The sequence below is a fragment of the Lissotriton vulgaris genome, chromosome 4_1 (assembly GCF_964263255.1).
Source record: "Lissotriton vulgaris chromosome 4_1, aLisVul1.2, whole genome shotgun sequence".
NCBI classification, from domain to species: Eukaryota; Metazoa; Chordata; class Amphibia; order Caudata; family Salamandridae; genus Lissotriton; species Lissotriton vulgaris.
Window position 1 is genome coordinate 1,302,869,166 of NC_141691.1, and position 20,113 is coordinate 1,302,889,278.

At 32.3% G+C, this 20,113-nt stretch overlaps 8 non-coding genes across 8 annotated transcripts; all 8 read right to left on the reverse strand.

The window, feature by feature from the left end:
* Positions 1-636: 636 nt before the first annotated feature.
* TRNAI-AAU (transfer RNA isoleucine (anticodon AAU)) lies at positions 637-710 on the reverse strand. The gene has a single exon. It is a non-coding gene; the product is annotated as a tRNA-Ile (tRNA).
* A 789-nt stretch (positions 711-1,499) lies between these two features.
* Positions 1,500-1,573, reverse strand: TRNAI-AAU (transfer RNA isoleucine (anticodon AAU)). Its single transcript has one exon. It is a non-coding gene; the product is annotated as a tRNA-Ile (tRNA).
* Positions 1,574-4,089: 2,516 nt separating this feature from the next.
* Positions 4,090-4,163, reverse strand: TRNAI-AAU (transfer RNA isoleucine (anticodon AAU)). Its single transcript has one exon. It is a non-coding gene; the product is annotated as a tRNA-Ile (tRNA).
* A 1,651-nt stretch (positions 4,164-5,814) lies between these two features.
* On the reverse strand, positions 5,815-5,888 carry TRNAI-AAU (transfer RNA isoleucine (anticodon AAU)). The gene has a single exon. It is a non-coding gene; the product is annotated as a tRNA-Ile (tRNA).
* Positions 5,889-9,267: 3,379 nt separating this feature from the next.
* TRNAI-AAU (transfer RNA isoleucine (anticodon AAU)) lies at positions 9,268-9,341 on the reverse strand. The gene has a single exon. It is a non-coding gene; the product is annotated as a tRNA-Ile (tRNA).
* Positions 9,342-10,992: 1,651 nt separating this feature from the next.
* Positions 10,993-11,066, reverse strand: TRNAI-AAU (transfer RNA isoleucine (anticodon AAU)). Its single transcript has one exon. It is a non-coding gene; the product is annotated as a tRNA-Ile (tRNA).
* A 1,651-nt stretch (positions 11,067-12,717) lies between these two features.
* Positions 12,718-12,791, reverse strand: TRNAI-AAU (transfer RNA isoleucine (anticodon AAU)). The gene has a single exon. It is a non-coding gene; the product is annotated as a tRNA-Ile (tRNA).
* A 3,376-nt stretch (positions 12,792-16,167) lies between these two features.
* On the reverse strand, positions 16,168-16,241 carry TRNAI-AAU (transfer RNA isoleucine (anticodon AAU)). Its single transcript has one exon. It is a non-coding gene; the product is annotated as a tRNA-Ile (tRNA).
* Between the last annotated feature and the right edge of the window lie 3,872 nt (positions 16,242-20,113).

The window sequence follows — 20,113 nt, forward strand, 5'->3', positions numbered from 1 at the left end:
AATACAAAAGAGATTTTCATACTTAGTTTTAGAACTTAGAGCCATTAATGTTTTTTCCATGTGTTTTAGCAATAAATAACAATTCATCACCTATATGCAATTGATTCATCTAATCATTCTATCAGCTTCCCCTCAAAGGAAATATAGACATACACATTATACAGAAGAAAATACATCTATTTTCAACATTAAAGGAGCATCAAGTATTGGCTTGGAGACTGATTGAAAGTATGTCCTTGGCATTTTTAACTTTATGCTCTACAGACTAAACTAATAGGCTCAATAAATACATAGCATACTATTGAAGAAATAGCAGATGATGAAGTGCTACCGATTGTTAACCCGGGATAGTTGGAAAGCTTATATTCAGCTGTTTACATTCATACTATCTTTATATTTCATCAACAAGACAAAACAAAAATGACCTCAATAAATTGCAATAAATAAGAGATTTAGTTACTTGGCGTTAGAACTTAGAACCATTAATAGATATTCCAGGAGCTTTCAGAATAATAATTAATTCTACAACTATATCAAATGCATTCATCCAATCCTTCAAGCAGCGTTTGATCCAAGGTGATAAACAGTCAAAAATGAGACACAAGAAAAATTAATCTTTTTTCAAACAATTAAACTTGGCCTGTACAGGGATCGAACCTGTGACCTTGGCGTTATTAGCACCACGCTCTAACCATCTGAGCTAACAGGCCATTTTGCACAACTTCCTGGAAGTCCAGCATATGAAGAAGTGCTAATGATAGTTAACCCGGGATATTTGGAAAGCTTAATTTCGGAGGTGTACCATGAAGTTATAAATATAAATTATCAACATGAAGAAACTAATATGACTTTAGAAAAATTACAATACAAAAGAGATTTTCATACTTAGTGTTAGAACTTAGAACCATTAATGTTTTTTCCATGTGTTTTAGCAATAAATAACAATTCATCACCTATATGCAATTGATTCATCTAATCATTCTATCAGCTTCCCCTCAAAGGAAATATAGACATACACATTATACAGAAGAAAATACATCTATTTTCAACATTAAAGGAGCATCACTTATTGGCTTGGAGACTGATTGAAAGTATGTCCTTGGCATTTTTAACTTTATGCTCTAAAGACTAAACTAATAGGCTCACTAAATATATAGCATACTATTGAAGAAATAGCATATGATGAAGTTCTATCGATTGTTAACCCAGGATAGTTGGAAAGCTTATATTCAGCTGTTTACATTCATACTATCTTTATATTTCATCAACAAGACAAAACAAAAATGACCTCAATAAATTGCAATAAATAAGAGATTTAGTTACTTGGCGTTAGAACTTAGAACCATTAATGGATATTTCAGGAGCTTTCAGAATAATAATTAATTCTACAACTATATCAAATGTATTCATCCAATCCTTCAAGCAGCGTTTGATCCAAGGTGATAAACAGTCAAAAATAAGACACAAGAAAAATTTATCTTTTTACAAACAATTAAACTTGGCCTGTACAGGGATCGAACCTGTGACCTTGGCGTTATTAGCACCACGCTCTAACCATCTGAGCTAACAGGCCATTTTGCACAAATTACTGGAAGTCCAGCATATGAAGAAGTGCTAATGATAGTTAACCCGGGAGATTTGGAAAGCTTAATTTCAGAGGTTTACCATGAAGTTATAAATATATAATATCAACATGAAGAAACTTATATGACTTTAAAAAAATTACAATACAAAAGAGATTTTCATACTTAGTGTTAGAACTTAGAACCATTAATGTTTTTTCCACGTGTTTTAGCAATAAATACCAATTCATCACCTATATGCAATTGATTCATTTAATCATTCTATCAGCTTCCCCTCAAAGGAAATATAGAGATACACATGATACAGAAGAAAATACATCTATTTTCAACATTAAAGGAGCATCAAGTATTGGCTTGGAGACGGATTGAAAGTATGTCCTTGGCATTTTTAACTTTATGCTCTGAAGACTAAACTAATAGGCTCACTAAATATATAGCATACTATTGAAGAAATAGCAGATGATGAAGTGCTACTGATTGTTAACCCGGGATAGTTGGAAAGCTTATATTCAGCTGTTTACATTCATACTATCTTTATATTTCATCAACAAGACAAAACAAAAATGACCTCAATAAATTGCAATAACTAAGAGATTTAGTAACTTGGTGTTAGAACTTAGAACCATTAATAGATATTCCAGGAGCTTTCAGAATAATAATTAATTCTACAACTATATCAAATGTATTCATCCAATCCTTCAAGCATCGTTTGATCCAAGGTGATAAACAGTCAAAAAAGAGACACAAGAAAAATTAATATTTTTTAAAACAATTAAACTTGGCCTGTACAGGGATCGAACCTGTGACCTTGGCGTTATTAGCACCACGCTCTAACCCTCTGAGCTAACAGGCCGGTCTGCACAAATCCCTGGAAGTCCAGCATATGAAGAAGTGCTAATGATAGTTAACCCGGGAGATTTAAAAGCTTAATTTCGGAGGTTTACCATGAAGTTATAAATATATAATATCAACATGAAGAAACTAATATGACTTTAGAAAAATTACAATACAAAAAAGATTTTCATACTTAGTGTTAGAACGTAGAGCCATTAATGTTTTTTCCATGTGTTTTAGCAATAAATAACAATTCATCACCTATATGCAATTGATTCATCTAATCATTGTGTCAGCTTCCCCCCCCGAAGGAAATATAGACATACAAATGATACTGAAGAAAATACATCTATTTTCAACATTAAAGGAGCATCAAGTATTGGCTTAGAGACTGATTGAAAGTATGTTCTTGGCATTGTTAACTTTATGCTCTAAAGACTAAACTAATAGGCTCAATAAATATATAGCATACTATTGAAGAAATAGCAGATGATGAAGTGCTACCGATTGTTAACCCGGGATAGTTGGAAAGCTTATATTCAGCTGTTTACATTCATACTATATTTATATTTCATCAACAAGACAAAACAAAAATGACCTCAATAAATTGCAATAAATAAGAGATTTAGTTACTTGGCGTTAGAACTTAGAACCATTAATAGATATTCCAGGAGCTTTCAGAATAATAATTAATTCTACAACTATATCAAATGCATTCATCCAATCCTTCAAGCAGCGTTTGATCCAAGGTGATAAACAGTCAAAAATGAGACACAAGAAAAATTAATCTTTTTTCAAACAATTAAACTTGGCCTGTACAGGGATCGAACCTGTGACCTTGGCGTTATTAGCACCACGCTCTAACCATCTGAGATAACAGGCCGTTTTGCACAATTTCCTGGAAGTCCAGCATATGAAGAAGTGCTAATGATAGTGAACCCGGGAGATTTGGAAAGCTTAATTTCGGAGGTTTACCATGAAGTTATAAATATATAATATCAACATGAAGAAACTAATATGACTTTAGAAAAATTACAATACAAAAGAGATTTTCATACTTAGTTTTAGAACTTAGAGCCATTAATGTTTTTTCCATGTGTTTTAGCAATAAATAACAATTCATCACCTATATGCAATTGATTCATCTAATCATTCTATCAGCTTCCCCTCAAAGGAAATATAGACATACACATTATACAGAAGAAAATACATCTATTTTCAACATTAAAGGAGCATCAAGTATTGGCTTGGAGACTGATTGAAAGTATGTCCTTGGCATTTTTAACTTTATGCTCTACAGACTAAACTAATAGGCTCAATAAATACATAGCATACTATTGAAGAAATAGCAGATGATGAAGTGCTACCGATTGTTAACCCGGGATAGTTGGAAAGCTTATATTCAGCTGTTTACATTCATACTATCTTTATATTTCATCAACAAGACAAAACAAAAATGACCTCAATAAATTGCAATAAATAAGAGATTTAGTTACTTGGCGTTAGAACTTAGAACCATTAATAGATATTCCAGGAGCTTTCAGAATAATAATTAATTCTACAACTATATCAAATGCATTCATCCAATCCTTCAAGCAGCGTTTGATCCAAGGTGATAAACAGTCAAAAATGAGACACAAGAAAAATTAATCTTTTTTCAAACAATTAAACTTGGCCTGTACAGGGATCGAACCTGTGACCTTGGCGTTATTAGCACCACGCTCTAACCATCTGAGCTAACAGGCCATTTTGCACAACTTCCTGGAAGTCCAGCATATGAAGAAGTGCTAATGATAGTTAACCCGGGATATTTGGAAAGCTTAATTTCGGAGGTGTACCATGAAGTTATAAATATAAATTATCAACATGAAGAAACTAATATGACTTTAGAAAAATTACAATACAAAAGAGATTTTCATACTTAGTGTTAGAACTTAGAACCATTAATGTTTTTTCCATGTGTTTTAGCAATAAATAACAATTCATCACCTATATGCAATTGATTCATCTAATCATTCTATCAGCTTCCCCTCAAAGGAAATATAGACATACACATTATACAGAAGAAAATACATCTATTTTCAACATTAAAGGAGCATCACTTATTGGCTTGGAGACTGATTGAAAGTATGTCCTTGGCATTTTTAACTTTATGCTCTAAAGACTAAACTAATAGGCTCACTAAATATATAGCATACTATTGAAGAAATAGCAGATGATGAAGTGCTACTGATTGTTAACCCGGGATAGTTGGAAAGCTTATATTCAGCTGTTTACATTCATACTATCTTTATATTTCATCAACAAGACAAAACAAAAATGACCTCAATAAATTGCAATAAATAAGAGATTTAGTTACTTGGCGTTAGAACTTAGAACCATTAATAGATATTTCAGGAGCTTTCAGAATAATAATTAATTCTACAACTATATCAAATGTATTCATCCAATCCTTCAAGCATCGTTTGATCCAAGGTGATAAACAGTCAAAAATGAGACACAAGAAACATTTATCTTTTCACAAACAATTAAACTTGGCCTGTACAGGGATCGAACCTGTGACCTTGGCGTTATTAGCACCACGCTCTAACCATCTGAGCTAAAAGGCCGGTCTGCACAAATTCCTGGAAGTCCAGCATATGAAGAAGTGCTAATGATAGTGAACCCGGGAGATTTGGAAAGCTTAATTTCGGAGGTTTACCATGAAGTTATAAATATATAATATCAACATGAAGAAACTAATATGACTTTAGAAAAATTACAATACAAAAGAGATTTTCATACTTAGTGTTAGAACTTAGAGCCATTAATGTTTTTTCCATGTGTTTTAGCAATAAATAACAATTCATCACCTATATGCAATTGATTCATCTAATCATTGTGTCAGCTTCCCCTCGAAGGAAATATAGACATACAAATGATACTGAAAAAATACATCTATTTTCAACATTAAAGGAGCATCAAGTATTGGCTTAGAGACTGGTTGAAAGTATGTTCTTGGCATTGTTAACTTTATGCTCTAAAGACTAAACTAATAGGCTCAATAAATATATTGCATACTATTGAAGAAATAGCAGATGATGAAGTGCTACCGATTGTTAACCCGGGATAGTTCGAAAGCTTATATTCAGCTGTTTACATTCATACTATCTTTATATTTCATCAACAAGACAAAACAAAAATGACCTCAATAAATTGCAATAAATAAGAGATTTAGTTACTTGGCGTTAGAACTTAGAACCATTAATAGATATTCCAGGAGCTTTCAGAATAATAATTAATTCTACAACTATATCAAATGCATTCATCCAATCCTTCAAGCAGCGTTTGATCCAAGGTGATAAACAGTCAAAAATGAGACACAAGAAAAATTAATCTTTTTTCAAACAATTAAACTTGGCCTGTACAGGGATCGAACCTGTGACCTTGGCGTTATTAGCACCACGCTCTAACCATCTGAGCTAACAGGCCATTTTGCACAAATTACTGGAAGTCCAGCATATGAAGAAGTGCTAATGATAGTTAACCCGGGAGATTTGGAAAGCTTAATTTCAGAGGTTTACCATGAAGTTATAAATATATAATATCAACATGAAGAAACTTATATGACTTTAAAAAAATTACCATACAAAAGAGATTTTCATACTTAGTGTTAGAACTTAGAACCATTAATGTTTTTTCCACGTGTTTTAGCAATAAATACCAATTCATCACCTATATGCAATTGATTCATTTAATCATTCTATCAGCTTCCCCTCAAAGGAAATATAGAGATACACATGATACAGAAGAAAATACATCTATTTTCAACATTAAAGGAGCATCAAGTATTGGCTTGGAGACGGATTGAAAGTATGTCCTTGGCATTTTTAACTTTATGCTCTGAAGACTAAACTAATAGGCTCACTAAATATATAGCATACTATTGAAGAAATAGCAGATGATGAAGTGCTACTGATTGTTAACCCGGGATAGTTGGAAAGCTTATATTCAGCTGTTTACATTCATACTATCTTTATATTTCATCAACAAGACAAAACAAAAATGACCTCAATAAATTGCAATAACTAAGAGATTTAGTAACTTGGTGTTAGAACTTAGAACCATTAATAGATATTCCAGGAGCTTTCAGAATAATAATTAATTCTACAACTATATCAAATGTATTCATCCAATCCTTCAAGCATCGTTTGATCCAAGGTGATAAACAGTCAAAAAAGAGACACAAGAAAAATTAATATTTTTTAAAACAATTAAACTTGACCTGTACAGGGATCGAACCTGTGACCTTGGCGTTATTAGCACCACGCTCTAACCCTCTGAGCTAACAGGCCGGTCTGCACAAATCCCTGGAAGTCCAGCATATGAAGAAGTGCTAATGATAGTTAACCCGGGAGATTTAAAAGCTTAATTTCGGAGGTTTACCATGAAGTTATAAATATATAATATCAACATGAAGAAACTAATATGACTTTAGAAAAATTACAATACAAAAAAGATTTTCATACTTAGTGTTAGAACGTAGAGCCATTAATGTTTTTTCCATGTGTTTTAGCAATAAATAACAATTCATCACCTATATGCAATTGATTCATCTAATCATTGTGTCAGCTTCCCCCCCCGAAGGAAATATAGACATACAAATGATACTGAAGAAAATACATCTATTTTCAACATTAAAGGAGCATCAAGTATTGGCTTAGAGACTGATTGAAAGTATGTTCTTGGCATTGTTAACTTTATGCTCTAAAGACTAAACTAATAGGCTCAATAAATATATAGCATACTATTGAAGAAATAGCAGATGATGAAGTGCTACCGATTGTTAACCCGGGATAGTTGGAAAGCTTATATTCAGCTGTTTACATTCATACTATATTTATATTTCATCAACAAGACAAAACAAAAATGACCTCAATAAATTGCAATAAATAAGAGATTTAGTTACTTGGCGTTAGAACTTAGAACCATTAATAGATATTCCAGGAGCTTTCAGAATAATAATTAATTCTACAACTATATCAAATGCATTCATCCAATCCTTCAAGCAGCGTTTGATCCAAGGTGATAAACAGTCAAAAATGAGACACAAGAAAAATTAATCTTTTTTCAAACAATTAAACTTGGCCTGTACAGGGATCGAACCTGTGACCTTGGCGTTATTAGCACCACGCTCTAACCATCTGAGATAACAGGCCGTTTTGCACAATTTCCTGGAAGTCCAGCATATGAAGAAGTGCTAATGATAGTGAACCCGGGAGATTTGGAAAGCTTAATTTCGGAGGTTTACCATGAAGTTATAAATATATAATATCAACATGAAGAAACTAATATGACTTTAGAAAAATTACAATACAAAAGAGATTTTCATACTTAGTTTTAGAACTTAGAGCCATTAATGTTTTTTCCATGTGTTTTAGCAATAAATAACAATTCATCACCTATATGCAATTGATTCATCTAATCATTCTATCAGCTTCCCCTCAAAGGAAATATAGACATACACATTATACAGAAGAAAATACATCTATTTTCAACATTAAAGGAGCATCAAGTATTGGCTTGGAGACTGATTGAAAGTATGTCCTTGGCATTTTTAACTTTATGCTCTACAGACTAAACTAATAGGCTCAATAAATACATAGCATACTATTGAAGAAATAGCAGATGATGAAGTGCTACCGATTGTTAACCCGGGATAGTTGGAAAGCTTATATTCAGCTGCTTACATTCATACTATCTTTATATTTCATCAACAAGACAAAACAAAAATGACCTCAATAAATTGCAATAAATAAGAGATTTAGTTACTTGGCGTTAGAACTTAGAACCATTAATAGATATTCCAGGAGCTTTCAGAATAATAATTAATTCTACAACTATATCAAATGCATTCATCCAATCCTTCAAGCAGCGTTTGATCCAAGGTGATAAACAGTCAAAAATGAGACACAAGAAAAATTAATCTTTTTTCAAACAATTAAACTTGGCCTGTACAGGGATCGAACCTGTGACCTTGGCGTTATTAGCACCACACTCTAACCATCTGAGCTAACAGGCCATTTTGCACAAATTCCTGGAAGTCCAGCATATGAAGAAGTGCTAATGATAGTTAACCCGGGATATTTGGAAAGCTTAATTTCGGAGGTGTACCATGAAGTTATAAATATAAATTATCAACATGAAGAAACTAATATGACTTTAGAAAAATTACAATACAAAAGAGATTTTCATACTTAGTGTTAGAACTTAGAACCATTAATGTTTTTTCCATGTGTTTTAGCAATAAATAACAATTCATCACCTATATGCAATTGATTCATCTAATCATTCTATCAGCTTCCCCTCAAAGGAAATATAGACATACACATTATACAGAAGAAAATACATCTATTTTCAACATTAAAGGAGCATCACTTATTGGCTTGGAGACTGATTGAAAGTATGTCCTTGGCATTTTTAACTTTATGCTCTAAAGACTAAACTAATAGGCTCACTAAATATATAGCATACTATTGAAGAAATAGCAGATGATGAAGTGCTACTGATTGTTAACCCGGGATAGTTGGAAAGCTTATATTCAGCTGTTTACATTCATACTATCTTTATATTTCATCAACAAGACAAAACAAAAATGACCTCAATAAATTGCAATAAATAAGAGATTTAGTTACTTGGCGTTAGAACTTAGAACCATTAATAGATATTTCAGGAGCTTTCAGAATAATAATTAATTCTACAACTATATCAAATGTATTCATCCAATCCTTCAAGCAGCGTTTGATCCAAGGTGATAAACAGTCAAAAATGAGACACAAGAAACATTTATCTTTTTACAAACAATTAAACTTGGCCTGTACAGGGATCGAACCTGTGACCTTGGCGTTATTAGCACCACGCTCTAACCATCTGAGCTAACAGGCCATTTTGCACAAATTACTGGAAGTCCAGCATATGAAGAAGTGCTAATGATAGTTAACCCGGGAGATTTGGAAAGCTTAATTTCAGAGGTTTACCATGAAGTTATAAATATATAATATCAACATGAAGAAACTTATATGACTTTAAAAAAATTACAATACAAAAGAGATTTTCATACTTAATGTTAGAACTTAGAACCATTAATGTTTTTTCCATGTGTTTTAGCAATAAATAACAATTCATCACCTATATGCAATTGATTCATTTAATCATTCTATCAGCTTCCCCTCAAAGGAAATATAGAGATACACATGATACAGAAGAAAATACATCTATTTTCAACATTAAAGGAGCATCAAGTATTGGCTTGGAGACGGATTGAAAGTATGTCCTCGGCATTTTTAACTTTATGCTCTGAAGACTAAACTAATAGGCTCACTAAGTATATAGCATACTATTGAAGAAATAGCAGATGATGAAGTGCTACTGATTGTTAACCCGGGATAGTTGGAAAGCTTATATTCAGCTGTTTACATTCATGCTATTTTTATATTTCATCAACAAGACAAAACAAAAATGACCTCAATAAATTGCAATAAATAAGAGATTTAGTTACTTGGTGTTAGAACTTAGAACCATTAATAGATATTCCAGGAGCTTTCAGAATAATAATTAATTCTACAACTATATCAAATGTATTCATCCAATCCTTCAAGCATCGTTTGATCCAAGGTGATAAACAGTCAAAAATGAGACACAAGAAAAATTTATCTTTTTTCAAAAAATTAAACTTGGCCTGTACAGGGATCGAACCTGTGACCTTGGCGTTATTAGCACCACGCTCTAACCATCTGAGCTAAAAGGCCGGTCTGCACAAATTCCTGGAAGTCCAGCATATGAAGAAGTGCTAATGATAGTGAACCCGGGAGATTTGGAAAGCTTAATTTCGGAGGTTTACCATGAAGTTATAAATATATAATATCAACATGAAGAAACTAATATGACTTTAGAAAAATTACAATACAAAAGAGATTTTCATACTTAGTGTTAGAACTTAGAGCCATTAATGTTTTTTCCATGTGTTTTAGCAATAAATAACAATTCATCACCTATATGCAATTGATTCATCTAATCATTGTGTCAGCTTCCCCTCGAAGGAAATATAGACATACAAATGATACTGAAAAAATACATCTATTTTCAACATTAAAGGAGCATCAAGTATTGGCTTAGAGACTGGTTGAAAGTATGTTCTTGGCATTGTTAACTTTATGCTCTAAAGACTAAACTAATAGGCTCAATAAATATATCGCATACTATTGAAGAAATAGCAGATGATGAAGTGCTACCGATTGTTAACCCGGGATAGTTGGAAAGCTTATATTCAGCTGTTTACATTCATACTATCTTTATATTTCATCAACAAGACAAAACAAAAATGACCTCAATAAATTGCAATAAATAAGAGATTTAGTTACTTGGCGTTAGAACTTAGAACCATTAATAGATATTCCAGGAGCTTTCAGAATAATAATTAATTCTACAACTATATCAAATGCATTCATCCAATCCTTCAAGCAGCGTTTGATCCAAGGTGATAAACAGTCAAAAATGAGACACAAGAAAAATTTATCTTTTTTCAAACAATTAAACTTGGCCTGTACAGGGATCGAACCTGTGACCTTGGCGTTATTAGCACCACGCTCTAACCATCTGAGCTAACAGGCCATTTTGCACAAATTCCTGGAAGTCCAGCATATGTAGAAGTGCTAATGATAGTTAACCAGGGAGATTTGGAAAGCTTAATTTCGGAGGTGTACCATGAAGTTAGAAATATAAATTATCAACATGAAGAAACTAATATGACTTTAGAAAAATTACAATACAAAAGAGATTTTCATACTTAGGGTTAGAACTTAGAACCATTAATGTTTTTTCCATGTGTTTTAGCAATAAATAACAATTCATCACCTATATGCAATTGATTCATCTAATCATTCTATCAGCTTCCCCTCAAAGGAAATATAGACATACACATTATACAGAAGAAAATACATCTATTTTCAACATTAAAAGAGCATCACTTATTGGCTTGGAGACTGATTGAAAGTATGTCCTTGGCATTTTTAACTTTATGCTCTAAAGACTAAACTAATAGGCTCACTAAATATATAGCATACTATTGAAGAAATAGCAGATGATGAAGTGCTACTGATTGTTAACCCGGGATAGTTGGAAAGCTTATATTCAGCTGTTTACATTCATACTATCTTTATATTTCATCAACAAGACAAAACAAAAATGACCTCAATAAATTGCAATAAATAAGAGATTTAGTTACTTGGCGTTAGAACTTAGAACCATTAATATATATTCCATGAGCTTTCAGAATAATAATTAATTCTACAACTATATCAAATGTATTCATCCAATCCTTCAAGCATCGTTTGATCCAAGGTGATAAACAGTCAAAAATGAGACACAAGAAAAATTTATCTTTTTTCAAACAATTAAACTTGGCCTGTACAGGGATCGAACCTGTGACCTTGGCGTTATTAGCACCACGCTCTAACCATCTGACAAACAGGCCGGTCTGCACAAATTCCTGGAAGTCCAGCATATGAAGAAGTGCTAATGATAGTTAACCCCGGAGATTTGGAAAGCTTAATTTCGGAGGTTTACCATGAAATTATAAATATATAATATCAACATGAAGAAACTAATATGACTTTAGAAAAATTACAATACAAAAGAGATTTTCATACTTAGTGTTAGAACTTAGAGCCATTAATGTTTTTTCCATGTGTTTTAGCAATAAATAACAATTCATCACCTATATGCAATTGATTCATCTAATCATTGTGTCAGCTTCCCCTCGAAGGAAATATAGACATACAAATGATACTGAAGAAAATACATCTATTTTCAACATTAAAGGAGCATCAAGTATTGGCTTAGAGACTGATTGAAAGTATGTTCTTGGCATTGTTAACTTTATGCTCTAAAGACTAAACTAATAGGCTCAATAAATATATAGCATACTATTGAAGAAATAGCAGATGATGAAGTGCTACCGATTGTTAACCCGGGATAGTTGGAAAGCTTATATTCAGCTGTTTACATTCATACTATCTTTATATTTCATCAACAAGACAAAACAAAAATGACCTCAATAAATTGCAATAAATAAGAGATTTAGTTACTTGGCGTTAGAACTTAGAACCATTAATAGATATTCCAGGAGCTTTCAGAATAATAATTAATTCTACAACTATATCAAATGCATTCATCCAATCCTTCAAGCAGCGTTTGATCCAAGGTGATAAACAGTCAAAAATGAGAAACAAGAAAAATTAATCTTTTTTCAAACAATTAAACTTGGCCTGTACAGGGATCGAACCTGTGACCTTGGCGTTATTAGCACCACGCTCTAACCATCTGAGCTAACAGGCCATTTTGCACAAATTCCTGGAAGTCCAGCATATGTAGAAGTGCTAATGATAGTTAACCAGGGAGATTTGGAAAGCTTAATTTCGGAGGTGTACCATGAAGTTAGAAATATAAATTATCAACATGAAGAAACTAATATGACTTTAGAAAAATTACAATACAAAAGAGATTTTCATACTTAGGGTTAGAACTTAGAACCATTAATGTTTTTTCCATGTGTTTTAGCAATAAATAACAATTCATCACCTATATGCAATTGATTCATCTAATCATTCTATCAGCTTCCCCTCAAAGGAAATATAGACATACACATTATACAGAAGAAAATACATCTATTTTCAACATTAAAAGAGCATCACTTATTGGCTTGGAGACTGATTGAAAGTATGTCCTTGGCATTTTTAACTTTATGCTCTAAAGACTAAACTAATAGGCTCACTAAATATATAGCATACTATTGAAGAAATAGCAGATGATGAAGTGCTACTGATTGTTAACCCGGGATAGTTGGAAAGCTTATATTCAGCTGTTTACATTCATACTATCTTTATATTTCATCAACAAGACAAAACAAAAATGACCTCAATAAATTGCAATAAATAAGAGATTTAGTTACTTGGCGTTAGAACTTAGAACCATTAATATATATTCCAGGAGCTTTCAGAATAATAATTAATTCTACAACTATATCAAATGTATTCATCCAATCCTTCAAGCATCGTTTGATCCAAGGTGATAAACAGTCAAAAATGAGACACAAGAAAAATTTATCTTTTTTCAAACAATTAAACTTGGCCTGTACAGGGATCGAACCTGTGACCTTGGCGTTATTAGCACCACGCTCTAACCATCTGACAAACAGGCCAGTCTGCACAAATTCCTGGAAGTCCAGCATATGAAGAAGTGCTAATGATAGTTAACCCCGGAGATTTGGAAAGCTTAATTTCGGAGGTTTACCATGAAATTATAAATATATAATATCAACATGAAGAAACTAATATGACTTTAGAAAAATTACAATACAAAAGAGATGTTCATACTTAGTGTTAGAACTTAGAGCCATTAATGTTTTTTCCATGTGTTTTAGCAATAAATAACAATTCATCACCTATATGCAATTGATTCATCTAATCATTGTGTCAGCTTCCCCTCGAAGGAAATATAGACATACAAATGATACTGAAGAAAATACATCTATTTTCAACACTAAAGGAGCATCAAGTATTGGCTTAGAGACTGATTGAAAGTATGTTCTTGGCATTGTTAACTTTATGCTCTAAAGACTAAACTAATAGGCTCAATAAATATATAGCATACTATTGAAGAAATAGCAGATGATGAAGTGCTACCGATTGTTAACCCGGGATAGTTGGAAAGCGTATATTCAGCTGTTTACATTCATACTATCTTTATATTTCATCAACAAGACAAAACAAAAATGACCTCAATAAATTGCAATAAATAAGAGATTTAGTTACTTGGCGTTAGAACTTAGAACCATTAATAGATATTCCAGGAGCTTCCAGAATAATAATTAATTCTAGAACTATATCAAATGCATTCATCCAATCCTTCAAGCAGCGTTTGATCCAAGGTGATAAACAGTCATAAATGAGACACAAGAAAAATTAATCTTTTTTCAAACAATTAAACTTGGCCTTTACAGGGATCGAACCTGTGACCTTGGTGTTATTAGCACCACGCTCTAACCATCTGAGCTAACAGGCCATTTTGCACAAATTCCTGGAAGTCCAGCATATGAAGAAGTGCTAATGATAGTTAACCCGGGAGATTTGGAAAGCTTAATTTCGGAGGTGTACCATGAAGTTATAAATATAAATTATCAACATGAAGAAACTAATATGACTTTAGAAAAATTACAATACAAAAGAGATTTTCATACTTAGTGTTAGAACTTAGAGCCATTAATGTTTTTTCCATGTGTTTTAGCAATAAATAACAATTCATCACCTATATGCAATTGATTCATCTAATCATTGTGTCAGCTTCCCCTCGAAGGAAATATAGACATACAAATGATACTGAAGAAAATACATCTATTTTCAACATTAAAGGAGCATCAAGTATTGGCTTAGAGACTGATTGAAAGTATGTTCTTGGCATTGTTAACTTTATGCTCTAAAGACTAAACTAATAGGCTCACTAAATATATAGCTTACTATTGAAGAAATAGCAGATGATGAAGTGCTACTGATTGTTAACCCGGGATAGTTGGAAAGCTTATATTCAGCTGTTTACATTCATACTATCTTTATATTTCATCAACAAGACAAAACAAAAAGGACCTCAATAAATTGCAATAAATAAGAGATTTAGTTACTTGGCGTTAGAACTTAGAACCAATTATAGATATTCCAGGAGCTTTCAGAATGATAATTAATTCTACAACTATATCAAATGTATTCATCCAATCCTTCAAGTAGCTTTTGATCCAAGGTGATAAACAGTCAAAAATGAGACACAAGAAAAATGTATCTTTTTACAAACAATTAAACTTGGCCTGTACAGGGATCGACCCTGTGACCTTGGCGTTATTAGCACCACGCTCTAACCATCTGAGCTAACAGGCCGTTTTGCACAAATTCCTGGAAGTCCAGCATATGAAGAAGTGCTAATGATAGTTAACCCGGGAGATTTGGAAAGCTTAATTTCAGAGGTGTACCATGAAGTTATAAATATAAATCATCAACATTAAGAAACTAATATGACTTTAGAAAAATTACAATACAAAAGAGATTTTCATACTTAGTGTTAGAACTTAGAACCATTAATGGTTTTCCATGTGTTTTAGCAATAAATAACAATTCATCACCTATATGCAATTGATTGATCTAATCATTCTATTAGCTTCCCCTCAAAGGAAATATAGACATACACATTATACAGAAGAAAATACATCTATTTTCAACTTTAAAGGAGCATCAAGTATTGGCTTGGAGACTGATTGAAAGTATGTCCTTGGCATTTTTAACTTTATGCTCTACAGACTAAACTAATAGGCTCAATAAATACATAGCATACTATTGAAGAAATAGCAGATGATGAAGTGCTACCGATTGTTAACCCGGGATATTTGGAAAGCTTATAATCAGCTGTTTACATTCATACTATCTTTATATTTCATCAACAAGACAAAACAAAAATGACCTCAATAAATTGCAATAAATAAGAGATTTAGTTACTTGGGGTTAGAACTTAGAACCATTAATAGATATTCCAGGAGCTTTCAGAATAATAATTAATTCTACAACTATATCAAATGCATTCATCCAATCCTTCAAGCAGCGTTTGATCCAAGGTGATAAACAGTCAAAAATGAGACACAAGAAAAATTAATCTTTTTTCAAACAATAAAACTTGGCCTGTACAGGGATCGAACCTGTGACCTTGGCGTTATTAGCACCACGCTCTAACCATCTGAGCTAACAGGCCATTTTGCACAAATTCCTGGAAGTCCAGCATATGAAGAAGTGCTAATGATAGTTAACCCGGGAGATTTGGAAAGCTTAATTTTGGAGGTGTACCATGAAGTTATAAAAAGAAATTATCAACATGAAGAAACTAATATGACTTTAGAAAAATTACAATACAAAAGAGATTTTCATACTTAGTGTTAGAACTTAGAACCATTAATGTTTTTTCCATGTGTTTTAGCAATAAATAACAATTCATCACCTATATGCAATTGATTCATCTAATCATTCTATCAGCTTCCCCTCAAAGGAAATATAGACATACACATGATACAGAAGAAAATACATCTATTTTCAACATTAAAGGAGCATCAAGTATTGGCTTGGAGACGGATTGAAAGTATGTCCTTGGCATTTTTAACTTTATGCTCTGAAGACTAAACTAATAGGCTCGCTAAATATATAGCATACTATTGAAGAAATAGCAGATGATGAAGTGCTACTGATTGTTAACCCGGGATAGTTGGAAAGCTTATATTCAGCTGTTTACATTCATACTATTTTTATATTTCATCAACAAGACAAAACAAAAATGACCTCAATAAATTGCAATAAATAAATAAGAGATTTAGTTACTTGGTGTTAGAACTTAGAACCATTAATAGATATTCCAGGAGCTTTCAGAATAATAATAAATTCTACAACTATATCAAATGTATTCATCCAATCCTTCAAGCATCGTTTTATCCAAGGTGATAAACAGTCAAAAATGAGACACAAGAAAAATTAATCTTTTTTCAAACAATTAAACTTGGCCTGTACAGGGATCGAAGCTGTGAACTTGGCGTTATTAGCACCACGCTCTAAACATCTGAGCTAACAGGCCGGTCTGCACAAATTCCTGGAAGTCCAGCATATGAAGAAGTGCTAATGATAGTTAACCCGGGAGATTTGGAAAGCTTAATTTCGGAGGTTTACCATGAAGTTATAAATATATAATATCAACATGAAGAAACTAATATGACTTTAGAAAAATTACAATACAAAAGAGATTTTCATACTTAGTGTTAGAACTTAGAGCCATTAATGTTTTTTCCATGTGTTTTAGCAATAAATAACAATTCATCACCTATATGCAATTGATTCATCTAATCATTGTGTCAGCTTCCCCTCGAAGGAAATATAGACATACAAATGATACTGAAGAAAATACATCTATTTTCAACATTAAAGGAGCATCAAGTATTGGCTTAGAGACTGATTGAAAGTATGTTCTTGGCATTGTTAACTTTATGCTCTAAAGACTAAACTAATAGGCTCAATAAATATATAGCATACTATTGAAGAAATAGCAGATGATGAAGTGCTACCGATTGTTAACCCGGGATAGTTGGAAAGCTTATATTCAGCTGTTTACATTCATACTAACTTTATATTTCATCAACAAGACAAAACAAAAATGACCTCAATAAATCTCAATAAATAAGAGATTTAGTTACTTGGCGTTAGAACTTAGAACCATTAATAGATATTCCAGGAGCTTTCAGAATAATAATTAATTCTACAACTATATCAAATGCATTCATCCAATCCTTCAAGCAGCGTTTGATCCAAGGTGATAAACAGTCAAAAATGAGACACAAGAAAAATTTATCTTTTTTCAAACAATTAAACTTGGCCTTTACAGGGATCGAACCTGTGACCTTGGCGTTATTAGCACCACGCTCTAACCATCTGAGCTAACAGGCCATTTTGCACAAGTTCTTGGAAGTCCAGCATATGAAGAAGTGCTAATGATAGTTAACCCGGGAGATTTGGAAAGCTTAATTTCGGAGGTTTACCATGGTGTTATAAATATATATTATCAACATGAAGAAACTAATATGACTTTAGAAAAATTACAATACAAAAGAGATTTTCATACTTAGTGTTAGAACTTAGAGCCATTAATGTTTTTTCCATGTGTTTTAGCAATAAATAACAATTCATCACCTATATGCAATTGATTCATCTAATCATTCTATCAGCTTCCCCTCAAAGGAAATATAGAGATACACATGATACAGAAGAAAATACATCTATTTTCAACATTAAAGGAGCATCAAGTATTGGCTTGGAGACTGATTGAAAGTATGTCCCTGGCATTTTTAACTTTATGCTCTAAAGACTAAACTAATAGGCTCACTAAATATATAGCATACTATTGAAGAAATAGCAGATGATGAAGTGCTACTGATTGTTAACCCGGGATAGTTGGAAAGCTTATATTCAGCTGTTTACATTCATACTATCTTTATATTTCATCAACAAGACAAAACAAAAATGACCTCAATAAATTGCAATAAATAAGAGATTTAGTTACTTGGCGTTAGAACTTAGAACCAATTATAGATATTCCAGGAGCTTTCAGAATAATAATTAATTCTACAACTATATCAAATGTATTCATCCAATCCTTCAAGTAGCTTTTGATCCATGGTGATAAACAGTCAAAAATGAGACACAAAAAAAATTTATCTTTTTACAAACAATTAAACTTGGCCTTTACAGGGATCGAACCTGTGACCTTGGTGTTATTAGCACCACGTGCTAACCATCTGAGCTAACAGGCCGTTTTGCACAAATTCCTGGAAGTCCAGCATATGAAGAAGTGCTAATGATAGTTAACCCGGGAGATTTGGAAAGCTTAATTTCGGAGGTTTACCATGAAGTTATAAATATATAATATCAACATGAAGAAACTAATATGACTTTAGAAAAATTACAATGCAAAAGAGATTTTCATACTTAGTTTTAGAACTTAGAGCCATTAATGTTTTTTCCATGTGTTTTAGCAATAAATAACAATTCATCACCTATATGCAATTGATTCATCTAATCATTCTATCAGCTTCCCCTCAAAGGAAATATAGACATACACATTATACAGAAGAAAATACATCTATTTTCAACATTAAAGGAGCATCAAGTATTGGCTTGGAGACTGATTGAAAGTATGTCCTTGGCATTTTTAACTTTATGCTCTACAGACTAAACTAATAGGCTCAATAAATACATAGCATACTATTGAAGAAATAGCAGATGATGAAGTGCTACCGATTGTTAACCCGGGATAGTTGGAAAGCTTATATTCAGCTGTTTACATTCATACTATCTTTATATTTCATCAACAAGACAAAACAAAAATGACCTCAATAAATTGCAATAAATAAGAGATTTAGTTACTTGGCGTTAGAACTTAGAACCATTAATAGATATTCCAGGAGCTTTCAGAATAATAATTAATTCTACAACTATATCAAATGCATTCATCCAATCCTTCAAGCAGCGTTTGATCCAAGGTGATAAACAGTCAAAAATGAGACACAAGAAAAATTAATCTTTTTTCAAACAATTAAACTTGGCCTGTACAGGGATCGAACCTGTGACCTTGGCGTTATTAGCACCACACTCTAACCATCTGAGCTAACAGGCCATTTTGCACAAATTCCTGGAAGTCCAGCATATGAAGAAGTGCTAATGATAGTTAACCCGGGATATTTGGAAAGCTTAATTTCGGAGGTGTACCATGAAGTTATAAATATAAATTATCAACATGAAGAAACTAATATGACTTTAGAAAAATTACAATACAAAAGAGATTTTCATACTTAGTGTTAGAACTTAGAACCATTAATGTTTTTTCCATGTGTTTTAGCAATAAATAACAATTCATCACCTATATGCAATTGATTCATCTAATCATTCTATCAGCTTCCCCTCAAAGGAAATATAGACATACACATTATACAGAAGAAAATACATCTATTTTCAACATTAAAGGAGCATCACTTATTGGCTTGGAGACTGATTGAAAGTATGTCCTTGGCATTTTTAACTTTATGCTCTAAA